We start from the raw sequence: 15,138 nt of genomic DNA, 5'->3' as shown, positions 1-15,138 counted from the left end.
GATCTTTGTGTCTAGCAATTTTTATAATTGTTCTTTAACTAATAAAGCAACTTTGGGATGCATCTTATAGAGTTTTTTCTCGACTGGTTTAGCCTTTGGATCCATGGCCAAGTGGGGGTCCAACCCAGGCATGTCTTGATAGGACCATGCAAAGTGACCAATATTTTCACAAAGGACTTTAATGAGAAGTTCTGCTTGTTTAGGTGGTAGAGATGCAACAATGTATGTGATTTTTGGTATCTAAGTTAAATTGATATTGACCAGCCTAGTTTCCTCTATCAAGATTGATGAAATTGTAGGCCTATGATCTTATGGGGGAAGGATGAAATCTTCATCCACATGTGCCTCAAAATAGTTTTCAATGTTGGATGTGTCCTTTATTTCCTTTTCATTTTTGAGTTATTCGATGGTACTCCAGAAGAGTTTTCACTAGAGAATACTTTTGCTTTACTTTTTTGCTTTTTGTTTTGTTTTGTTTGTTCATTTTGGCAATTGGATATTTCCTCCTCCCTGAAGTAACCCTTTGGATCAAACTTGTAGATATAACCTAACTATGAAGGTTGTTTCCTATGTGGTATTTTAGCTCCCATGAATTTGAGGAGTGCATGCTTCGTGGAGAATATGTCAACATAGATAACATTTGGTTGGTCCCAATCAATGAGTTCTGGGTGTGTGAGAGCTAAGTCTATGAGGTTAATGGAAAGTTCATAGACCAGAAAGGCTCCTAAGATGAGTTTTTTGAGGAAAATATTGTCGTAGGCTTTCTTTTTGACTTCCTCACAATGAGATTGTTCTAGATGTTTATGAAGGCATGACCATCCTTTGTGGTGCCTCCAGTTGTGGGGAGTTTGTAACCTAGGCCTATATTTTTCTCTTCTTTTTATGCTTCCACAAGCTATCTAATGCCTGACTCTTCATGAACTATAACACCTCCTTGATAATCCCATTTCTCAGTGGCAAGGTGATGTGATTATGGATATTTCTTTTTGAACTAGTGAAGGAGTTCTTCACTTTTGGATGGTGGATCTTTATATAGCCATGTGCTAATATTAGGAGTTGTTTCCTCTCCATTAAGGATCTTGTTAGCAATAAATATGGTGTTCCTAAGTTTCGTAAGATGGGGGGTTATGTCTAGCTTTGGTCCCTAGTAGAGTGGGCACCCCCTAGTATGTGGATCAAGCAGTAAAGCATTGACAACAAAAGCATCTAAAAGATTGTATTCTCCATAACCTTGCAGTTGATCTTAATTGTAGAAAAAGTGAAGGCTTAAATGGTGTCTAGATCATGGCATGTGCCAAAGGAGCTAGCCATGGTATTATTAATATTTATTACAAGATAATGGTTGGTATATGAAGCTTCCACCGCATTGCAATAAGAAAAGGGTTCCATATCAAAGTGTATGGTTATCTTAGTACCATTACATAGAAATTTGATGCACTGATGATATGTGGATGGAATGACCTTCATGGCATAAATCCATGATCAACCAAGAAGGATGTTGTATGGAAGGTTAGATCAACTACATGACAAATTATTTCTTGAGTGGTTAGGCCAAATCTGATATGTAGAAGGATAGTCCCTTCAGTGGTTCGTTCCAAATTGTCATATACTTTGATAGTGATGACCTCATTTAGGATGTTTTCCTCAGTGTATCTCACTTGTTTGATGAATTTTAAAGTACATAAATTCAAGGCTGATCCATTATCTATCAAGACCCATTTGATAGTGAAGTCAGAGACCATAATAGCTATGTGTTAGGCTTAATTTGAGTCACCATATTTTAAACTTTCTTTAGTTTCCTTTGAAGCCCAAAGTCATACATTGAACAAGCCCTTGTTGGACTCATATCTTATGAATATCACCAATCCTTGCATATAGAGATTAATCCTATGATGTCCATCACAACTCTCATGTCTTGAACCTCTTTGAACCTCGGTTCAAAGTAGTTCAAATTAGTTCAACCAAAGGTTTTGATACTAATTGTTTTCTATAGGAGGGACCTATTGATCATAATGAAGATGTTTGTTTGAACCTCTTTGAACCTCTTGAAACCTTGGTTTGATGTAGTTCAAAGTAGTTCAATTGCTGAAGATGTTTGAGCAAGCATTAATTATTCTCCAAGGATGACCAGTTCCCAAGAAACTAATTGAGATGTTAGAAGTAATGATTGGAGATTATGTTTGATTAAATTTTGTTTAAGACATGAGATTGGTTGCCATCATGATTAAAAAAGGGAAAATATTTCATTCAAGAGTTGGATTATTTATCAAAAATTTGTAATTATTGTAAGGACACCCACAAAGGATGATCATTTAATGAAGGTGTCTTATCATAGTTTCAAGCATGCAAATTAGGCCACAATGAAATTTCCATGAATACCTCATAATAATGTGGTACTTTTGCTAGTATGTTTCCTTTCCTTTTAAAGTATGAGTTTCCCATTTCATTTTTTTTATCATGTGAAAAGGAGAATTGAAGGAGGAGCGGTGATAAGTGAAGAAAAGAGGTCTAGTTCTCTCTCAGCAGATCATAGGTGAGAATACAAGAAATCCCTTGCTCTTCCCTCTATGTGTTTTAAAGAAAAAAGTAGTGTTGGGATTTTATTTCCATTTCTTAAAATGAAGTTTGTTCTATATTTCTTCAGGAACATTTCCAGTTTAGAGTGTAGGAGGCTTGTCATTTTTTATACTAATTTGGAGGGTGTCTAAGTTGGGAAGTTGTAAGGAAATTTTCTTGAGTAAGCTGACAAAGTTAATAGTTGTTTGGAGATTTTAACAAGTGGTCTGATTGAAGTTGTGGATTTTCCCCTACCCTTTTGAGTCTTGAGTTACTCCAATTATGTATCGACCACTATGATGTGAGGACTAAGAGCATTTTGAAGAAAGATAGAGAACTATTGTTGTCCATCACTAGGGAGACTATTTCATCAATCTTGTGTTTGCCTAAGTGTACCTTTGCTACTTGCCCTACCCAATCTCTAGTTGTGTATCAAGAAAGTCTAGACAAATACCATAACATGATGTCTAGGAAGTGGACATAAACAAATTATAAAGGTAGTTCAAGACTTCCCAAAATAATCACCAAGGATCATATGAAGCCTCATGTTCATGACCTCATGGTCTTATTGCATCAGGATAAGGGTTCTTTAGATGTTTTTCTCTTTCAGGATTGGATGTACCATTATGTGGAAATCATTTTGCAGGGAGAACAACTATTGGACTACACATAATTCATAGCTAGTTCAATGAGAAATCAACCAAAATATGCTAAAGTGTTTAGAGAATATTTCTTCATGTTTTCCTATTTGACCTATTGCATCGCCTGTGTCAGCAATATTACTTCTCTTCCTCATGAAACTTGGAACAAAGATGTAATTGTCTACTAGTATTGTCTTTTGCTTCAAAGGGATAGAGTGTTGGAGGATTTTAGGAAAATGCATGATGTGTTGATAGAAAGTGTGCACTTGAACCTCAAAAAGGCACCAATGCTGAGGGTATCCTTGGAGGCCCAAAAGCTAATTCAAAATTATGAGAGCTATTTTATTCAATTTACTAAGTTCACATACTTAAGAATAGGGGGATTTGAAGAAGAACTAGTGAAACTACCTCGGTATGCCCTTGATTGTTTTATCATAGCTAAGATTTGTAGACAATTGTTTTCAGTGATTAAAGACAATCTACCTTAGGAAACCTAGGAGTCTACTTTCCCTGTTAAAATTGGTCACCTAACCTATAGTAACATGATTAATGCTTCAGTCATTGGAATTAATTTGCTTAGTTTTAATTTTGGATCCTACCAAGGAAGGAGAAATTTTGACAACAAGGGTTTAATGGCTAAAGTACTTGGTTTGAAGGTCAATCACCCACAATTTTGCATTTAGAAGATTTATGGGAAGATTGTAATGATGAAGAATAAGTGACAAAGAAGGATTATTCAAGATTAACATCTCACAAATAAATTCTCTTAAATTAAAGTTTTAGTTGGAAGGAGTAGTTGAGGATGTTTCAAATATTGTTGAACCGGGATAGGAAGAAGCAAGTGAGCTAAATCAATTCAAGGTAGAATAAAATCAAGGGGAAGAAGATGATATAAATTTGAGGACTAGATTTATTCTTACTCACATAGATAACTAGTTGAGGAGAAGAAACATGAAGGATGTCAATGAAAAGAAAACTAGAAAATCTCCAAAGAAGGTTTCTTTCTCTAAAACATTGACCTCTGACATATCAATTTCATCTCATGTTGCAGGTAGTACTACAGCTCCCAATAAGTAGAAAAGAACACTGTCTCCTAAATGAACCATGACCCCTTCGACCAGGTCCAAGACTAAATCTAAGGCACTCATGCAGTAGGAGATTCAAAAAGAAAAAATGATGTCTCTAAGACAAGGTCTAGGAGAAAAACTCACCTTCTTAGATACTTAGGATGGTGATGTGCAATTAGTAGTAGCTCCTAGGTTGGATCAGCCTAAGTTCATGACTCCTCCCAGGGGAAGTCAAGGGATGACTACTACTTCTATTGTTCCATCATAGTTGTCTAATTCATTTAGCAAGAAATGAACCTTGTAGCCTATGTCTACTCCTTTTAAAGATATTTTCACCAAGTATGTAGCTCATGGTTCTACAAGTAAAAACATGAAGAGTGATGCATGCTAGATCAAAGATCTAGTGAATAGAAGGGTAATGATAGCAGTGGATAAATACAAATAGAAAGATGAATCTAGATAAATTAATGATGAAGGTTTTAATGTCACCATTGTAGAATTAGGGGCCATTACTAGAGACACTAGTAATCATTTCTTCAAATTCTCTGCAAACCATATGCTGACTCAATCAGAAAGGGATAACAAAGAGAAGAAAGAGTTAAAGGCATTGGTAATCACCATGGTAGCTTATATAGATTCACTGACAAATCTAGGTGCCCTTCCATTAGTCTAGACTCCATAGTCTTTTGATCCTAATTCCTTAGACAACTAGCAGTTGGTTAAATAGATGCAAAGGGCCAAACTGCTCTCAGATGTGGTACAAGATGGGTGGCATCCATTGTAAAAGAAGGTAGTAAATTAATTCTGGATTTTAGCACCACATATGTGGAATGAGAAGAATTGTTAGGTGAGATTCAAACCCTTGTGCCAATATGGGAAGCTAACTAGAATTGATGCTAGGCCACTGTGTTCCAAGTTCATGAAGTTGAGAAATATGAAGTATTGAAGTTTTTAAATGAAAATCCCATGAAAACTATGGACTCATGCATTTTTTTCATTCATAAGAGCAATATGGGTTGGAAGGAGTCAATTTACAAAGAAGCTATTGAGGAAATGTGATCAGTGGAAATTGAAATCATGGGAATGCACAAAAAACTACTAATAGACATGCAGGTTGTTAATCCTACAAAGACATGCTGTGAAAAAAATCAAAGACAATGACAAGCCTACCCCCAAAGACTTTACTACCCTGGCAAACATCAAATCAAAGTTATATCTAAACAAGAAACTCATGTCGAGACAAAGCCAAAGGATTAAAGAGCTAAAATGGAAGAAGGAAGCTTGTAGGTCAAAGTTACTTAGCTTGAAGAATCCTCACTCCCATGCAATGCAAGAATTCACAAATGCCTTTAGGAGCTAGAAACTGGTGAACCAGACTATGGCACATGGAGGGAATACTAGTGATGGTGTTTAGTTGAGAGCAGCTATTTTCTATTTTGTTTTTCAAGTTATTTCAAAATTGTTTCTTATTCTTATAATTGTTTTTAACGAAAAGGTTGTGCTTTAATGGAGGCCTTTTTGGGTTTATGCTAAACTATAAATGCTGGAGCATTTAGCTAGTTAGGAGTTATATTTTTAGTAGCCAAAAATATACTTTAATAAAGCTAGTACTATTTTAAGTTAATTATCAAGAAGTAGCAATAGATAGATAGTCATATATTAGGGGATGCTTTCTTAAATGACTAGGTGCTAAAGAAGATTTTTGAATATATCTATCTATCACATTTTTTCGTGCTATAAAAATTGTTGTTTAAAGAAGATTCAATCATAGTTACTTTGTGAGCTATGGTGATTAGTTCTGATTGATATCTACCACTATTTCTTTGTTGTTCATTTTCATTTACCTTTTTCTAAAGTTAGTCTGAATTATTGTGAAGTTCAAATTCTTTAGCTAAATCTTGCTTGTTTGTGGAAAGACTATGAGCTTTTCATTCTTTGAATCTTTGAGTATGTAAATCATTATCTCAGTACCCAAGAGTACATGAGCATTCCTTATGCACTTCCTAGCAAAAGTGTACATTTAGTTAGTTTTGATCTTTTTGAACTTATTGATAATTCTTTTGTAAAGGGAGCTATACCTATAAAATTTAGAGAGAAATGAATAACATAACATTCCAATTGTTATGAACTTTATTGGATTTTTTGAGCTTTGGGCATAGATTGAATTGTTGTTTTAGTAGGAAAAGACAATATGTTCACTGACACTATGCAAAGTGGATGTATATGATTAGGCTCAAAAATTGGCATGTCTAAAGTTTTAAAAGATAATGCACAAGAGGTAGATAGATGGCCTACAAGGTTGTAACATTTAGTGGAACTCATGTTAGTAGGGACACGTGACTCATGAAGAGCATTGTCAAGGATCTCTTGATAAAGTGGGATTGTGCGTAAGAGATCTAAAATTTAGATTTGAGTTGGCATATTTCCAAGGTGTTCCAAGATGTTAAACTAAGGTCCTAATGGGGGTGGTTCTAATGGAGGTGATCTTGATAGGGTAGATACATATGGTCCAGCTATGTTGAGTCGAGCTCTTCTAGCGGTGACCACACATTGGGCTTCTAGGCCTTTGATATTTATAACATTTATAGAAGGATCGACCTATGATATGCATCCAATTAGGTTTCCATAGTCCAAGTAGGTTCACGTATAGTTCTGACACTTGTCTTGGGTAGCACCTTGTTTGTTTTGAGCATTGTTTGGTTTGTTGGTGACCGAATTGTTTACAAGAGCTTTACCTGTGTTTTGTGGAGGAAAAACATTTTGATATATTAATAATCCTACATTTGGCAAGGCATGGGAACCCACTACTATCTCTTTGTGTTCAATAAGATATTGGACATAGTCCTTGAACTACATGCATTTAAGGGTGGTATACCCCTTAACATAATGGAATTTACATAACTCATTTTCTTTATACTAGGATGCTCTAGATTGATTGTGATCTAATGGTTGTGTCTGGGGGTGCCAAATAAGGTTATAATTTCTTGAAAATAACATCAAGGGGTTCACCTAATGGGGTGTATACTTGAGGTTTCATTTGAACATGTGGTTTTGGTCCAGCTGAGAGTGTGATAGTGTTGGTTTGATTTTGAGGATGTTGATTGTTTTGTACAGGTGGTTGTGGATAAATTAATTGCTATTGTTGATAAAATGTGTTGGGTGTGTTAGATGTTGTCCCAATTGCATGAACATGTCAAGTGTCTGTGGCTCCATCGATAAATATGTTTTTATTTTTGTTCCAATACCATGGTTTGTTATTTTATTGACCTCAATCTTGGGTGTTTTCCTTGTAGATCTTAATGACACCATCTTTAATAAGTCTTTGTTCAAGGCCCATCCCATTTTCCTTGATGTCTTTGTAGGTTTGGAGACAATTCATGACCATGTGATGTGCAAGACTAGGATGGGAATTGTTGATGAATATTTTAATGAGGTGGCACTTTTGATAGTGTAAGAAATCCATGTTGTGATAGTTTGCCAGCTTTGGAAGTAGTCTGCAAGGATTTCTCCCCCCTTTTGTTTGGCATGAACTAGGTCAATTATAGATAATTTAGTTTCAACTAGGTGAGCATACTAGACTACAAATGCCTCTAATAGTTTAGTGAAAGTTTTGATGGTGCCATGAGGGATTTGATAGAACCACTCAAGACCAAGCCCTCCTAAGCTTTTGGAAAATAGACACATGAGCAATATGTCATTGTAAGACACTTCATGGAAATGCATATAAAATTATTTGACGTGTGTAATTGGATCTCCTTTCCCCCTAAAATTAATGAAATTTAGGAACCTCAAAATGCTTGGAAAATGGTGTCATCATGATTGCCTTGTCAAATGGATACAGACAGACTATTTCAAATTTGAAAGTTTTGGAATTTATCCCATATTTGAGTGCCCTAAGAGCATTTTTCATCTCTTCCCATTCAGATTTGACTAGTGTTGATATTGGTGCCCCCAACCCCAGTGCCACTAATGCAGGGTATGTCTTAGATTAGGTGGGTGACTGGTTTTTTGAGTAGGATTTATGGTGTACTAGGGTAGTGGTTGGACATATTACTGCATCTACTAAGAAGATTTTTGTTGAGGTGGGTAGATATAGGATTGCTGACTAGATAGATAATTCTATGGTGGTGCTTGGACATATAGTTGTTGGGGTGGTTGTTGCTAGAGTAGTGGTGGTGGAAATAGTGACGCTATACTATGAGAGGGTAAATTTGGCCTAACAAATGATGGTTATGCTATGATATGAGAAGGCAATTGAGTGGTGATGGGTGCCAAATATTTGGTGGAGGGAAGCATCCCTGCTGATATTGGTTGTTGCTAGGGGATTGTTTGGCTACTTCCTAAGGGTGGCATAACAAAGTAGTTAGTGATAGAGTGTAATGGATTGATTGGTGGTGCCACTAGCTGATGTGTTTGGAAAGATGGCATGAAAGGAGTACTAAATAGAAAGCTTGTGGTAACCCCTTGTGCTTGTCCAAAACCCCAAGGAGCAAGTGGAAATGGTGCAGTAGTATTTGGCATAAATGCAAATGGATTTGAAGAAGTGAAAGGTGGATTGGTAGGCCCAATTGATGGCATTCCTATAGTGGACTGTGATGTGGGTTGAATGTTTGATTGAGATGCATTGGATGTACTACTAGTGGGTATATTAGGAATAGAAGTGATGCTTTGGGAAGAAGAAGATCCTATGATATTGAAAAGAATAGATTTAAATGTTGAAGTAGTGGCAACAACAATGCTAGAAATAGAAGGTTTTTTAGGTGTTGTATGGACTAATGATTGAGCGATGGTGGGTTGATTGTTTGGTAGGATAGGAGCACCAAGTTAGGTTGATGGGATATAAGGGTCCATAGGTTCGGTTTGGGTCGTTGGATATCCCCCTTGTGGGATGAAAAAGGTTCATTTGGATTAAATGAACTAATGGGTGGTGGCAATCTACCAAATAAGGGGTGAGCAGGATCAAATATATTTAGAGGTGGTGGTCTCCCAAAACTAAAAACATCAACATTATCCCTTAGGAAGTTTTCCATAATGGTTTCTCTATTTCAGTCTATGATGGCGTTAATGATAGTCACATGTATTGGTTGGTTCATAAACACATCTATATCTAACGAGGGGCTTGATTCTTCCAAATTTTGTGGTGGTGGATTATGTGCGATTGAAGATACTAGAGGGTAAGGTTGTGCACTAGTTGAGCCACCGCTAAGATTAGGATCCATGTTCTTCTTCTTCCTTTGGTTCTTAGTGAGATGCATGGTAGGTGGCATGAAAGAATGATGCTTCTAAGGATGAAGTGCAGAACATTTTTGGACAATGAGTGCAAGTATACATGTATGGATTTTGTTGCTAAATGCTCTTAAGGACAAAAATGACTATGATGGAAGGGTTTTCTAAGATATGAAATCTATGATAGACAAATATAAGTGATTTAGTAATATGAAATCTAGGAAGTGATGTGGTGTCAAAGTAAGAGAGAGGATGTTTTCCCTATGTGTAAGGGTGAGTTATGGTGGTGATATCAACCCTAAGGTAAACTTGTCACTTTGTGGAAGACAAAGATTTTCAAGTGTGGAGCCCAACCTTTTGCTCAAGGTGATGAGGGACACAAATGATTAAAAGTGATTACACTAAACAATGCTTAGTTTGAGGGATAACTGAGATAGTATGATGGATGAAAGATGGAGGATAAAACATTCTCAACAAAATGACACCAAATGCTTTAAGTAGAATGAGGGTGATGGAGAGTGTTTTGACTTATATTTGGTTTGAGTGAATTTGGATACCTAAAATATATGACCTAAAAGATGATGAGTCTAAAAAAGGCCTAAGGTAGGATGAGAATCTAGATGAAGACCTAACTTCTATGAGATGGTAAGTGTAAAGTGTGTGTGGAAGAAGAAGAACTTAATCAAAGTGGATATAGCTAGTGTACTTGATAAGGATTGTGTTAACTCCACATCTTAGGGTTAAGTTTTGAACTTTTTGATCCCACTCTATTTGCAAAGAAACTTCTACACCTTCCTTCTCAATTTGATCTAATTTGGTGAGCCTTAGATTAGGTGTATACTTCCTGTGTTTTGCTTCAATTTCCCTATAAAATACTATTTGTGGAAGTTTAGCCTACTTGAACTTAGGTTTTTGTGGATCTAACATGAGATATCTCAACTAGGTTTGTCAAAACTGTGGGCTAAGGTAGTGACTACACTAAGTATATCTTTCACTTTAGTTTGGGCAATATAGATTTGCTTGGGTAAATAGGTTTAAAAAACAATGTTTTATCAAAAGGACAAAGTGACTTGAGTTTAGCAATAAAGAATAAAGTGAGATAGACTAGGCCTAAGATTGTTGTGAATAAACTTATTAATGATACTTTTTGGGAGAGTAAGGGTAAATTTGAAGATGGATGTTTTTGAGTGTATATAAAAAAGAGGATTTTTGACCAAAAGATAGAGTAACAACGTTTGTTTTGAAACGGGTTAAGTAAAAGTTGACTAGCCTAAAGTTATTGCGAATAGAGTTGCTAACAACTATTTTTAAAACAATAAGGACATGACTCTTTCAAATACGACGTATTGTGAGCAAACAGTCTCTCAAAGGACAAAGCAACTTTGAGAGGACAAACAAATGATCTCTTTAGCAAAAGGATTTGATAGTAATCATAAGAATGTGTATGTTCAACAAATGTGTTTCATAGGTCTTTTGCACAAATAAGACAATTCAAACACATTTTTTTATCCCTAAAGTCAAATTTGGTTTCAATATGTTATTCAATGCCTTGCAACTTGATGTCTCTTGATTCTAGTGCAATATGTCCCTCTAATCGAAGAGGTGAGTCGATACAAGAGTTAATTGACAAATGATACATATCAAAGAATCTTCAAGGCATGACAAATAGAAGTCCCCCTTATGTGGGGACAATGTCTCTTGAAGATGAAACCCAAGTAGCCCTATGCCTCTATTAGGGGAGCACAATGGTGACTAATCTTGAGGGATGATGTTTCCCTTGCACCACGAATTAACATACCAAGGATAAAATTGTGATAACTAAATTGGGTTGTAAGTAGGTCTATGGAGTTAGCTACTTAGTTGTTACATATGTGATCTACTTAAGAATCTATTCCAGACATGTTGAAATTGTGGGAAATTTTTCCCACCTCAAGCTACCCCCAGAAACATATTGCCCAAACATGTGTGATGGAGTGAGAAAGTTTAGCCTTCTCCTAATTTATATACTGGCCAGATTTCTACTAGTTTGAGATTCTTACCAAAGGGGATGTGCTTCCTAGAGGCGGATGAACTCCTAGGTTGTTGCGAATGATCTTGCTAACAACTTTGGTACATGTGTCACATAGTTAAGGGTCTCAATTTGAAGCAAAGAAAACTGAGATGCACTAAAGGGAACAATCTCAAGACACAAGAGACACTTGATTTATTTCTAATTTGGACACTTAGTGTATCTTAATAGCTATTTTAAAAAACACATGTGATTAACATATATTGTTCATTTCCAACTTAGAACGATGGTCAACATAAGAAATCACATCAACAAAAGGAAATCAAGCAAGTGAAAGCATTGAGAAAGATGAGAATAAGAAAAGATTATCCTTAGTGCATTCAAGATTGAGTTTCACTCATTTTCAGCCCAAAGTTGAAGTATTTACAACATAATTTTTGTTTGCATAGGAAATTAAATGTTTATCGCATTGGTTCATTTTTAGTGTTCAACATTCAAGATTTTGTTTTCTAATTATCTAGGCAATAATCCCAATGAAAAAATGTTCTAAAGATGCAAACATTCATTCCATTGAAATATTAAAAGTTTTACCCTTAAGCATTCAAGATTGAGTTTTAATAATGATACTAATTAACCTTGCAAAAGGTGAACCATTAGGATTTCTAGCAAGTTGTTACTGTAAAAACAAAAGTTAGAAAATAGAGTTGGTTGTTTAACCAACAAACCTGTGGGTGTCAACCTAAAATCCTGTAGCGTGGGAAAGCAATCACAAAACATGGGATCATGGTGCACAAAACTGGTGAAAAATAAGAGAAAGCAGGCTACAAGAAAAAAATTATAGAGCGATCTCGCGATAGTGTGATCCCACTAACAGGTGTATTCATGGGTTTGAGGATGAAACGTAAAACTGGATTTCTGGGTCTAGTTATTTTGAACGAGCATTCTCACAAGTCTTTATAGTGATCTCGCTAGTAAAAACCCATGTTCTTGTAGGAATGTTAGGGAGTATTTTTTATGCCACATGATGTAGAAGGTTTATGATAAACACATTCCCACCTATGCGAGTTCGCAATGTCGTCAATTTGTCCTCATGAATTCATAGCTACAGGTTTGTAAATATTGCATGTTTCAAATATTGTTTAATAGGAAACTAATTAGGTAGCTGGGATCGCGCTTCTTGGTTGGATATTTTAGCACTTGCAAACATTAAAAACCCAATACATACAAAAGCAAGCACAATATTTCAATTTGGTTAGTTAAAAAATTAAGTGCAAAATATGATTAGAATGACCCAAATGCAAGGTCCCATCAGGCATGCCAAAATGTATCACCTATTTTAGTAGTTGCAAAATGGAATACTAAGATTAATAAAGTATTCTCAATACAAAATAAATTAACACTTGCAATAGGACGAAGGCAAACATTATGGAGGAAAGTAGATCAAGAATGGTAAGCTCCTGAAATGTGTAGCCTATAATAACATCGATATGTCTAGATGGATAGGGGATGTGTACTCATGATGTGCTCAAGCTTCAAATAGTAGGTGGTCAAGCATGGAGATGGATGAAAGATTTAGTGATGGGTGTATGGATGGGATTTAGTATGGTAAGGGTGTAAAATGGTTGTGCTGTAGTGGTCAAGATGGTATTATAAGTTTGCATTAAAAGATGATATGAATTATGAGGGGAGGGGGTTTTATTTATAAGCCAAATGTTAGTGAGATAGAGGGTCAAGATGTAAGGATGGAAGAACAGTGAGGGAGGGCTAGGATGCTCTGAAAGGGAAGCACATAGAGTGTGCTTGTTTGGAGCCAATCAAGGAGTGACACTTGTCACAAGGAGGATGAGTGTGAGGGGATGGGCAAAATGGATGGTCAAAGGGAGTTATGAGGGAGGAGTGTGTAACAGGGATGTAAGAGGCATTTAAGGGCATTTATGGCATGTAAGAGCCATTAATGCTCTTGGATAGAAATGGAAGAGGATAAGGGAGACCATTGAATTTGGCTTGGGTTAGCAAGTCTTAACTGGTTCTTAAAGTTGTGCAAATGTTTAGGAGGGGGATTAGGCTTAGCTTAGAAAGGGGGTTAGGAGGTAAGTGGCTTAGCTTTGATGGGATGGGTTAGTAAGTTGGCTAAGTGAGGTTAGTATGTGTGAATGTGTTGGATTAAGGATAAAGATAGGGTTGGTATGGTTGAGGGTTTAGCATGATTTATTAAATGATTTATTAAATAAAAGGGGGATGTGAGATCAAATTAAATAGATTTTTACATTTATTTAATTTAATAGAGGAGTGGGGATTTAATTGATAAATTAATTTTGGGTTATCATTTGATTTTATCAATTAAACTATAGTTAATTAAATAAATTAGTTAATTAGGAGATGATGATTAATTAATTAAATATAAACTATTTAATCAATTATGTCCTAGAAGATGACTAAATAAGATTGCATAGTGGTGTAATCAGATTTAGGTGTCAACAGTTACAAATTACCAACTAAATAATCTCTTACATTAAATGCATAACCAAAGCACAAGTTGGATCTCAAAAAATATTAAATATAAATAACAAAATTAAATATACAAGGCCAAATCAAACAAGAACTAGACACAGACAACTCGACCAAGTAAGGACCAAGGAAAATACTAGCACTTGACAACACTTGACACATACAAAAACTCAACACCAATAGGCACTCGACATCAGCTACAAACTCAACATCAACCATGAACTTGACATCATCAGAGAAATTGATAGCAATATAGAACTCGACAATAGTAGAGAACTTGACAGAAACATAGAACTTAACAAAAACTAAGAGCTTGATAATAACAAGGAATAAGAAAACAAAAACATGCAAGATAGTAATGCAACCCAGGATACTCCTGCATCAAAAAATTACACAAAGATTAATATGGTTGAAACAAGCTCCCATAGCATGGTATGGAAGGCTACATGGATATCTGGTAAGGATTCATTTTTAAAGAACAAATCATAATAGTAGTCTGTAGATTAAATAAGTACCACATAACAAGATATTGTTAGCAAAAATATTTGTGGATGATATCTTATTTACATGTCATGATGACTTATGCAAATCATTCTTTGAAGAAATGTGTAAAGAATTTGAAATTTCAATGTTTGGAGAGATAAAATTCTTTATTGGTTTACAAGTCCATCAAATGAAGGATGACATATACATTACTTAGTCAAAATACATCAAGGATATATTGAAGACTTTTGGAATGGAAGATTCCAAACCAGTTAGAACACCTATGTCTACTAGAAACAAACTATCCAAGAATGATGATTTAAAGGAGGTAAATCAAATTACCTACAGATCCATGATTGACAAACTTTAGTATGTGGTGTATACAAGGCCTGATATTGCATTAGCAATTGGTATAGTTGCAAGATTTTTTAAAAATTATAGAGAAAATAATATTATGGCAATTAAAAGAATAATGAGATATCTAAAAGCCATTCAAGGCAATGGTCTATGGTACAAGAAAGGAGGAAACTTTGAGTTGAAATCCTTCACTAATGTTGATTGGGATGGAAGCATTGATAATAGGAAAAGAACTAGTGGAGGGGCATTATTTCTTGGACAAAGGTTAGTATCATGGACAAGAAAAAAATAG

This window comes from Cupressus sempervirens, chromosome 1 (genome assembly GCF_028749045.1).
Source record: "Cupressus sempervirens isolate cs-2001-9-10 chromosome 1, ASM2874904v1, whole genome shotgun sequence".
NCBI lineage: Eukaryota > Viridiplantae > Streptophyta > Pinopsida > Cupressales > Cupressaceae > Cupressus > Cupressus sempervirens.
This window is presented reverse-complemented; position numbering follows the sequence as displayed.